Source organism: Leiobunum rupestre, chromosome 9 (assembly GCF_980474605.1).
Source record: "Leiobunum rupestre chromosome 9, qqLeiRupe1.1.hap1, whole genome shotgun sequence".
Taxonomy (NCBI): Eukaryota; Metazoa; Arthropoda; class Arachnida; order Opiliones; family Sclerosomatidae; genus Leiobunum; species Leiobunum rupestre.
Window position 1 is genome coordinate 46,474,104 of NC_143392.1, and position 11,254 is coordinate 46,485,357.

Sequence of the window (11,254 nt, forward strand, 5' to 3'; positions counted from 1 at the left end):
ATATTTAAAGCCAACTTCCCTTACATTTCACTATGAAAACACTGAAGCTTCTTTCAATGCGATAACTTTATTACATGCATTTTTTTGCCCAGGATTACAATTATTGAATCGAAAAAATATGTGACCACCTTAGAATTACCCAACACAGGTATTCAGAAGAGATGGTGTTCAATTTAAAAAAAAATACTTTTTTTGGATCCACCCTATATCAGTTATATAAAACCTGAAATTATGTATTTTTTTTTAATTCTAATTTAACCATCACGTTAAAAACGGTAACTTCCCTTAAATTTCAAACTGAAAACACTAAAGTTTCATGCAATCCAATAACTTTGACTTTTGAAAATTTTTCACTCAGAATCATCACATTAAATGGGAGCTACTCTGCATCGTAAAATTAAAAACTCAAGCAATTTTTTCCCCCCAAATTCATTTTTAACTTAGCTTAAAACAAGCTTCCCTAAGTCTGACTAGCTCTGTAGGTTAATAATAAAATAGCTAAATATTATTTGGATTCAATAATTTTGATTCTGAGTGAAATATTTGCATATATTACAGTATTAGTTTGGCTAATTATTTTTTTTTCATCTGCTACCATACTCAATGGGTGAACATAGAATAACAAAGGTAATTTTCCACTATATTTAAAGCCAACTTCCCTTACATTTCACTATGAAAACACTGAAGCTTCGTTCAATGCGATAGCTTAATTACAGGCAATTTTTTTGCCCAGAATTACAATAATTGAATCGAAAAATTATCCAACTCAGCTTATCAGACTTTGGCAAAAGTGGTTTTTAAGTGAGGGTGTTAAATAATAAAATATACTTCAGCTTTTGAATTAAATTTACTGTTAATATAACGGTTAATCGACGAACAGGACTTTTAACTGTTGCGTACAGCAACTATCTAGTAATTCTAACGGTAAAAGTTGGTACTGGAATTTACCTGTTAAAATTTAACAGGAATTTAACAGGAAGCTACAGTAATTTTTCACAGTGTAGCATATGAAAGTATTAATTTTCAAAAAGTGCATTTAAATTGAAGTGAGTCCTATTTTTGGATTCTCCTTGTTCCTCCTTCTTTCATCCCAGCATGTATCCCCTTTTATCATGGTTTATCTCCAAAAATCTTAAATCAGTAGGTCTCGATCCTATTTATCTTCCACCATCCCAAATTGTCAGCTTTATTATGTAATAACAAAGAACCAACAAGGCCATCATTTATAAAATCTCCTGTGATTGTGGTGATTATTACATGGGGGGGAGGGGGGGCAATGCCGTAGCCCATTTCATCAAAGGCGTAAAGAGCCCCAAAATTATAAACAACCCGTACAATAATTCTCCCCCTTAGCGAACACCTTCGTGTTTTTGGTGCCATAATGCTAGATGGGACTCAATAGACATACTAGCTCAACCCAAAATTACATAAAACTCATTTCAATGTACGCGAATCCATAGAAATTTAAAAAAATAAATCTGCGCAATGTTTAAACCGTGACGATGGTTCCCTTTAACGTAGCCCCGTTTTCTCCACTTTTTAAAACGTGTTTATGGTCCTCACCCTCTCACAAACACACACAACAAACCAATTCATCCTCTCGCAGAATCCACCATTCCGACAATAAAAGCATCGAGCGCGAACGAAGATATCGAGCCCGGTGCTCATATAACACGTCGACGGGGTCGACTCGCCTTTGAGAAAAAACGCTCGCGGCTAAAGAACAGTACCCCCCCCCACTATATGTATGCATAAATATTTTTTCGTCCCAAAGTTTTACCATCGTACTGTCAGACTTGTAAAAATCCCTGAAGAAGGAGGAACAGTTCCTCCGAAACGTTCGATTTTTTAAATAAATATATTGTTAATTTTAAAAACGGTTAAAGTCTCTTTTCACTAAGTATTTTTAAATATTTGAATATCGGAATTGTATTTTGCCCGCGTTAAAAGTAGAGTTTAGATGTATAGTCGTTTTAAGAAATACTCGTGATATAGGTTCAAGTGCCAAGCATATTTAAGTACTACAATGATATTAAAATAAAGTTTAAAAATATTTCCATTCTACGTTACTTTAACAACGAATATTCTATGACGTCAAAACACTCAAATCCATGTTTCAAAGTCAAATTAACCGCGCAAAACACTTAAATCTATGTTTTCATTTGATTGCGCCCCCCGAGAAATCCGCGCCCCAGACCGCGTCCCCCCAGGGGAAATCAGCGCACGCGCGCAAGACGGCGAGGTGGGGAGGGCTTCGTATATCAACATATTGTGTTCAGGCCAACTTGTTCACTATGCTATATTGTTTTACTAGTCACTATATAATGTCTGAGTTTTACGCGCACTGTGATTTTCGCAACTTACCATTAATATATTAGCATCTCTGTATAATGTATATAAACAAGGCGTCGTTTAACGCGTTGCAGGTACATTAACATTTCTCCAAAATATCGCGCTAATCATTCAATCAATCAGCTAAAGCACATATCGTGATGACTACATGTAAGTCGTTCCGGCTTCGTAGGTATGTCTCTTAAATAAATAAATAAATAAATCTAACCGTCATATTAACATTTGTAATTACACATATTGTACTTTCATTACTTGAAACTTCATTAGTTAGATTGTATCGCTAATTAATCCACTGAATATTTTAGTATCCCGTTTTTGTGAATAATTCCAAACCGAGTTAGTTTTGTTTGAAGTTACGAGCAGACCTGTTTCAATAAAGTATTAAAACGGAATTTATTTTTCCTGTGTGACAGAGAAAATATTCGTTCATACCAAAAAAAAGGTAACGTCGTCCATCGTAAGTTAATGTGACCTTGTCGTATTGTCGAAAACGTATACAGTTAAATTGTTAAAGCTCTTAAAGGTTGGTTTCCGCTAGGGCAAAAAGGACATACCGGAGACGTCGACGCAAATACTTCCCCGAGCTCATCGGTTTTCCCCTTTCGATAATAACTCGTGGAGGTTTAAGATTATAATAGGTAATGACTAAAGTAGCTAAACGCTAATAGTAAGTTTTGACTAACGTAGTTTAATGATAATAGTAAGTAATGACTAAACGCAATATTTAACCATGGTTAATTTAAACTAGTAAATTGTAAGTAATATACTATAGAGACAGATACTTCATGGTTTAAAATAAACTTTTATTAAAAATAATATTGGGGAAGCTTTTTCGAGCCCACTCGTTCCTTTTCAACCCAGATAGAAATGGCTAAAAAATCCAAATACAAACAGATAGAACGCGTAAAAAGTCATAACCTGAGCGGCGCGCGTAATCGGATAATACAGAAATATAAATTACTTGATCAAAACGTTTTACGAATAATTTTGAGAGCTTTATCTAGTGAATAAAAGTTAACCATCCCCGACCTCAAAGGTGGAATAGCGCTTAGATAGAAGACCCGATATGTTCGCGAATTCCGACAACGACCATATTTTCAAACTATGTTTATTATATTTTTTCTTTCTTTATTTTATTTTGTTTAATTATATATATTTAAAAATGACTTTGGTTTCCCATAAGACATGCTACCCTCCCCACCTCGCCGTCTTGCGCGCGTGCGCTGATTTCCCCTGGGGGGACGCGGTCTGGGGCGCGGATTTCTCGGGGGGCGCGGTCTGGGGGCGCGTCGCGGTTAATTTAAAAATCAAATGAAAACATAGATTTAAGTGTTTTGCGCGGTTAATTTGACTTTGAAACATGGATTTGAGTGTTTTGACGTCATAGAATATTCGTTGTTAAAGTAACGTAGAATGGAAATATTTTTAAACTTTATTTTAATATCATTGTAGTACTTAAATATGCTTGGCACTTGAACCTATATCACGAGTATTTCTTAAAACGACTATACATCTAAACTCTACTTTTAACGCGGGCAAAATACAATTCCGATATTCAAATATTTAAAAATACTTAGTGAAAAGAGACTTTAACCGTTTTTAAAATTAACAATATATTTATTTAAAAAATCGAACGTTTCGGAGGAATTGTTCCTCCTTCTTCAGGGATTTTTACAAGTCTGACAGTACGATGGTAAAACTTTGGGACGAAAAAATATTTATGCATACATATAGTGGGGGGGGGGGGGGGGTACTGTTCTTTAGCCGCGAGCGTTTTTTCTCAAAGGCGAGTCGACCCCGTCGACGTGTTATATGAGCACCGGGCTCGATATCTTCGTTCGCGCTCGATGCTTTTATTGTCGGAATGGTGGATTCTGCGAGAGGATGAATTGGTTTGTTGTGTGTGTTTGTGAGAGGGTGAGGACCATAAACACGTTTTAAAAAGTGGAGAAAACGGGGCTACGTTAAAGGGAACCATCGTCACGGTTTAAACATTGCGCAGATTTATTTTTTTAAATTTCGATGGATTCGCGTACATTGAAATGAGTTTTATGTAATTTTGGGTTGAGCTAGTATGTCTATTGAGTCCCATCTAGCATTATGGCACCAAAAACACGAAGGTGTTCGCTAAGGGGGAGAATTATTGTACGGGTTGTTTATAATTTTGGGGCTCTTTACGCCTTTGATGAAATGGGCTACGGCATTGCCCCCCCCCCCATATAATAATCACCACAATCACAGGAGATTTTATAAATGATGGCCTTGTTGGTTCTTTGTTATTACATAATAAAGCTGACAATTTGGGATGGTGGAAGATAAATAGGATCGAGACCAACTGATTTAAGATTTTTGGAGAGAAACCATGATAAAAGGGGATACATGCTGGGATGAAAGAAGGAGGAACAAAGAGAATCCAAAAATAGGACTCACTTCAATTTAAATGCACTTTTTGAAAAGTAATACTTTCATATGCTACACTGTGAAAAATTACTGTAGCTTCATGTTAAATTCCTGTTAAATTTTAACAGGTAAATTCCAGTACCAACTTTTACCGTTAGAATTACTAGATAGTTGCTGTACGCAACAGTTAAAAGTCCTGTTCGTCGATTAACCGTTATATTAACAGTAAATTTAATTCAAAAGCTGAAGTATATTTTATTATTTAACACCCTCACTTAAAAACCACTTTTGCCGAAGTCTGATAAGCTGAGTTGGATAATTTTTCGATTCAATTATTGTAATTCTGGGCAAAAAAATTGCCTGTAATTAAGCTATCGCATTGAACGAAGCTTCAGTGTTTTCATAGTGAAATGTAAGGGAAGTTGGCTTTAAATATAGTGGAAAATTACCTTTGTTATTCTATGTTCACCCATTGAGTATGGTAGCAGATGAAAAAAAAATAATTAGCCAAACTAATACTGTAATATATGCAAATATTTCACTCAGAATCAAAATTATTGAATCCAAATAATATTTAGCTATTTTATTATTAACCTACAGAGCTAGTCAGACTTAGGGAAGCTTGTTTTAAGCTAAGTTAAAAATGAATTTGGGGGGAAAAAATTGCTTGAGTTTTTAATTTTACGATGCAGAGTAGCTCCCATTTAATGTGATGATTCTGAGTGAAAATTTTTCAAAAGTCAAAGTTATTGGATTGCATGAAACTTTAGTGTTTTCAGTTTGAAATTTAAGGGAAGTTACCGTTTTTAACGTGATGGTTAAATTAGAATTAAAAAAAAATACATAATTTCAGGTTTTATATAACTGATATAGGGTGGATCCAAAAAAAGTATTTTTTTTTAAATTGAACACCATCTCTTCTGAATACCTGTGTTGGGTAATTCTAAGGTGGTCACATATTTTTTCGATTCAATAATTGTAATCCTGGGCAAAAAAATGCATGTAATAAAGTTATCGCATTGAAAGAAGCTTCAGTGTTTTCATAGTGAAATGTAAGGGAAGTTGGCTTTAAATATAGTGGAAAATTACCTTTGTTATTCTATGTTCACCCATTGAGTAAGGTAGCAGATGAAAAAAAATTAATTAGCCAAACTAATACTGTAATATATGCAAATATTTCACTCAGAATCAAAATTATTGACTCCCAAAAAATATTTAGCTATTTTATTATTAACCTACAGAGCTAGTCAGACTTAGGGAAGCGTGTTTTAAGATAAGTTAAAAATGAATTTGGGGAAAAAAAATTGCTTGAGTTTTTAATTTTACGATACAGAGTAGCTCCCATTTAATGTGATGATTCTGAGTGAAAAATTTTCAAAAGTCAAAGTTCAGTCCAGTAACTTTACCATATGAAAAGTTTTCATCAGGTCAAATGAACCCAAAACATTTTCTACGTTATTATGCACCAATGAACTATTAATTACGTAATCTAAAAACAAAAATGACGCGAGCAAGGAGAAATAACGAGTCTGATTTATAAGATAATAAAAATATTTATTTTTTTACAAAACATTTTATAAGATGATATATTACAAAAATTATTTTTCTTTTACGCGGCAAAAAATATTATAATGCGATACAACAAAAAATTTAAAATGGACATAAATGAAATTTTTTCAACTAATACTGTAATATATGCAAGTATTTCACTCAGAATCAAAATTATTGACCCCCAAAAAATATTTAGCTATTTTATTATTAACCTACAGAGCTAGTCAGACTTAGGGAAGCGTGTTTTAAGATAAGTTAAAAATGAATTTGGGCAAAAAAATTGCTTGAGTTTTTAATTTTACGATGCAGAGTAGCTCCCATTTAATGTGATGATTCTTAGTGAAAATTTTTCAAAAGTCCAAGTTATTTGATTGCATGAAACTTTAGTGTTTTCAGTTTGAAATTTAAGGGAAGTTACCGTTAACTATAGTTGAAAATTATCTTTTTAAGTCTGTGTTCACCTATTGATTTTGTTAGGAAGTGAAAAAATTTCATTTAGCAAGCTTTTTATTAAATTTTATTTTCAAATTTTGGTATCCACCCTGTATCATATATTTAAAAAGCTCAAGTTTTTTTTCCAAATTAATTTTAAACTTATCTTCAAACAAGCTTCCCTACACATAACTGAACCACTAAATATTTATCTACGTTATTAGTACTCTACACAACTATTCTGACTTGCATAAGGTTTTTAAAGTGATGTTTAAATTAGAATGCAAAAAAAATAAATAATTTCAGGTTTTATATAACTGATATAGGACTTAACTTGACCAAATTCTCAGGTTACTTGGCCCAAGTTCTCAATTAATTTGGCTAAATATAGTACGCTTCTCAAATCAGACGAAACTCTCATATCAAAAAATAGAGAGTTGTTTGATAGCGAGAGGCAGTGGCTAACCATAAAAAAATTAAAAAGGGAGGCCTCTGGCGGTTCATCCTTTTATCGCTGACACATGTTGTTTTTCAAAAGAAACGCAGAAAACTCTTTTGACTATTTTGACAAAACTGGGGTGAATATACGAAAAACACTTTTTGACGGTGCCCTTCTTGTTTTCCGAGCGGCCCCCAAATTTTTTTACGAGCCGCTGTTTTATTAGACACCAAACCCTTAGTGTGGAATCCTTTGGGCCCACGCCGCTCGAGTCTTAATTGAACGATGTGGGCCCCTACGGTCTTTTTCTTTGAAGGGAAAATGGTTTAGGGGCTCTTTTTTTGTGTCAACCCTAACCTTTTTTACGATGCAAATTAAGTTTGATCCACGCGCGACTCCTGAATTTAACATGACGCGTCAAATCGGGTATTGTTAAAATAGTGTGCTTTTTTTACGCACCGAAATGTTTATAAAAAGCGATTGTTTTCACAGCTGTTTTTAAGCGTCGAAGGCTGGTCATGGTAAAAGAGTTATATACTCAAAAACTTTTTAAAATATACGTCTCAAAGTGTTAGATATTTTTTGGTGACAAACGTTTTGTCGAAAAATGGTTATAAATGAATGTTGTTGCGCGTAGACTTTTATGGAGCCCCATAAACTATGTGGAATAAATCCTTTTAACTATTTCAGTTTAAACTACGAGGGATTCTCATAGATTTTTGTTTTTACATCCCAAATGGCCCCTACGTATGGTGGGTCCCCCTCAAAGTGGGTATGGGGGTCCTTTTGGTATAAAAACCCTGGAACTGGATCCTTAAGACATCACAACTCTGCTATCAAGGCATCCAGAAGTCCATCGCCTCTGTTCTCGGATGAGGACGTCGACATGTGAGTTTTTTAGTTCGGTGATCTCTAAATATTATTTTGATATTTCCCCCCAAATAAACCCTTTTTCGATTTTGGCTGGGGTTTTTAATAATAATATATATACTTTCAGCTTCGCCTTAGTGCAAGAGGGTGAACACCTGTTCAACCCGCAGGGTTTAGAGGCCGCTGCTGAAGCGGGTAGCTGGAGTCGCTCTTCTTCGGAGGGTGAAGGATGTTATCCGGACCCGCAATTCCAGCGACCCGCCGACGTAATCCCTACCGCCGGACCTGGTTTCGTCATTGACGGGGATGGGTAAGCTTGAATTTATACCCAAATATTGATAATAATATATTCCGTATTTTAAAATATATATTTTAGTCTCATCAGAGACGTTTCGGCCCTCTTTGAGGCCCGGGCGTTCCTGACGGTGACGACCTCCCCGTCATTGGCGATGTCGGCGGTTCAGCTCGACAGCGACCTGCAAACCCTGCGGGTTTTATTAGATCTCATTTTCCATAACCGTGTTTTCTTATAAAAAAATAAATAAATTCTTTATCTTATACCTTGTCTCTTTTTTTATTTAATTCTATTATTAGACAACCCATATCCGGATGTAATCCCCGTAGAGCCGGTCGACTTAGACCAAATTTACCCTAGGCTCCGGTTATTCCCACCTAGCGACTCGCTTATAACGTACGCATATATTTTTTTTTACAAAAAACGCCGTGTTGCTTAGTCTTTTTTTCTAAAAAGGAACCTCATGGGAGCAGACCACCAACCCAGTCTCGAAGTCGTGGCCTTCGCTCAAAGGTAATTTTAAGTTATTTCAGACGATTTAATTTACGTCATACAAACCTCCACACCTTTTTTTAGACTTTCGCTCGAAATAAGCGAGTTGTGTCGAAGGACGGTAGGAGCGTGTCTCGCGTACACCGACAGCGAGGAGCAGTCCCAAGCTGTATACGACACAGAGGGGCTGTTCCACGACATGCTCCAACAACTACTCATCGACAGCCTCTAATTATTGTATATATTTTTTTCATTTCTCGTTTGTATTTTTCATTTGTAAATAATTCCTTTCTATATATTAGTTATTTGACAATATTTCTTTTTGTATATTTTAGTCATTTGTTTATTTTAGTTATTTGCTTATTTTAATAATTTGTATGCCATTTGCTTTTTTATAAAATATATAAAGTTTAAATCCGTTTTTTGGTTTATTGATAAATTTAGTTTAAAGATAACTTCCGGTATGGAAGGTTCTACCCCCGCCTCTCCCGTTAGTCATCAAATTATTATCGCTATATATATATATATATAAGACATTCACCCCCGTCATCCATCGGCAGTACACTACAAACCGTTTCTCGAGCATCATGTCTAACCGAAGCTGTGTAGATAACGTTCCTGGGTCCACTGTCGCTGTCAGACGATACTGCGGCTAGACACTACAAATACGTGAGTTAGAACTTTTAATTAAATTATTTATACAAGTTGCAGAAGGTAGTTCGTTTCAACCCTTTAAAATGTCGAATTAATTACAATTATATAGATAAATTACGATTTAAACGGATTATATATCGGATTAGTCGTAATCATGTAAACAAAAGTTCTAAATTAAATTTAAATAACTTGTCCTTATTAATTATATTCTAGGGTTCGCCAGCGATAAATAAATTATAGCAATAAATTTAAGGAGTTTAGGGATGGGTGGAACAAATTACGGCTCTTCGTTTTTCCAATTGAAATTCGGATGTACCCAAAAATGGACCCAATGTGCCCTAAAAACAACCAAAGTCACCATTTTCGCCCCTATGTACCCCATTTCGGACCAAATGTACCCCAAACTGGACCCTTTAGCTTTATTGTAATGTTAAACGCCCATAGAGATCCCCCTAAAAAGAATAATAAACTGGCGGTCCAATTTTGGGTACATAAATTATTTCGGAGAGATAAAACTAATTCGGGGGCAAACTGCTGCGATTTATAGTGAATGGGAAAAAAAGCCAATTTCTAGCGATTGGGAGCAATAATAAAACCTTATAATTTGTATACACTCTGCTCTTTTTTTCCAAAACACTTTTACCGATGACCACCCGCTATTTTACGGTACCCTTTTACAACCCTTAGGGGCCCGAAAGTGTTTGAAAGTGTTTGTCGGCGAAAACCCATTGAACTATTTATTACCAACTCGAAAAGACAGGTGCCCTAGGCCCGACATTCACTATGACGGGTAGGCTGTTTGCATAACATCGTGTCAGTCCACACCGCCTGCCGAATAGGGGCAGATAACCTATTGACCTAAAATGGGTTAACACCTGTGTTTTATGGGTTATAACATCGTAATACAGCAAACCTTTTGACCTAAAATGGGGTGCCTCCAGATATTAACTATGACGGATCGGCTGTTTGCATAACATCGTGTCACCGCCATAGGGGCAGTTAACCTATTGACCCAGGGGTAACATCGTAAATCATCTAACCTATTGACCTAACCTATTGACCTGCCGAATATTGCCTCAAAATGGGACCCCTACAGGGGGCCCGTTTCACCCTATTTAACGGTTTATAGCTGTTTGCATAACATCGTGTCACCACCATAGGGGCAGATGACCTATTGACCCAGGTTTTATGAGGGTAACATCGTAAATCATCTATTTACCCTAAAATGGGGTGCCCCCAGCTATTGACCTTTTGACCTGTCGAAAATGTACGCAAAAAGGGGGCCCCTATAGGGGCCCGTTTCACCCCCGTTTCCCCCGCCCGCAGGTGCCCCCTTATCGGTAGATCGCCTCCCTTATCTCTAAGGCCGATTACCTATGTATACCAAGATGTTGGAGAACCTATTCCCCTAACTCCGGCTCACGCTCTCGTTGGTGGTAGATTAACCTCCTTGCCTTCTAGAACTTTTCCTAGAGACTTAACTACGAATCCCACACGCAAACAGAAAAGTTACTTATTGGAGTTACGCTCCGCTCATTTTCGCATGAAATCAATACCCACCTCGGACCTAAAAAAGGGGCGATGTTGTCCTAATTGCGGAACCAAAGCTTCCACGACTAAGAAAGGTTTCACAAGGACATTTCGCGTGTGACCCCCCTTAGCTTTTTCCTGTATAACCGGCGGCGCGAGAACCCCCGACTTCGTTAATGGTGCGAACGGCCGCGCGCCCAGCGGATTTTTAAGAAAGTGGTGATCACGTGCATATTATT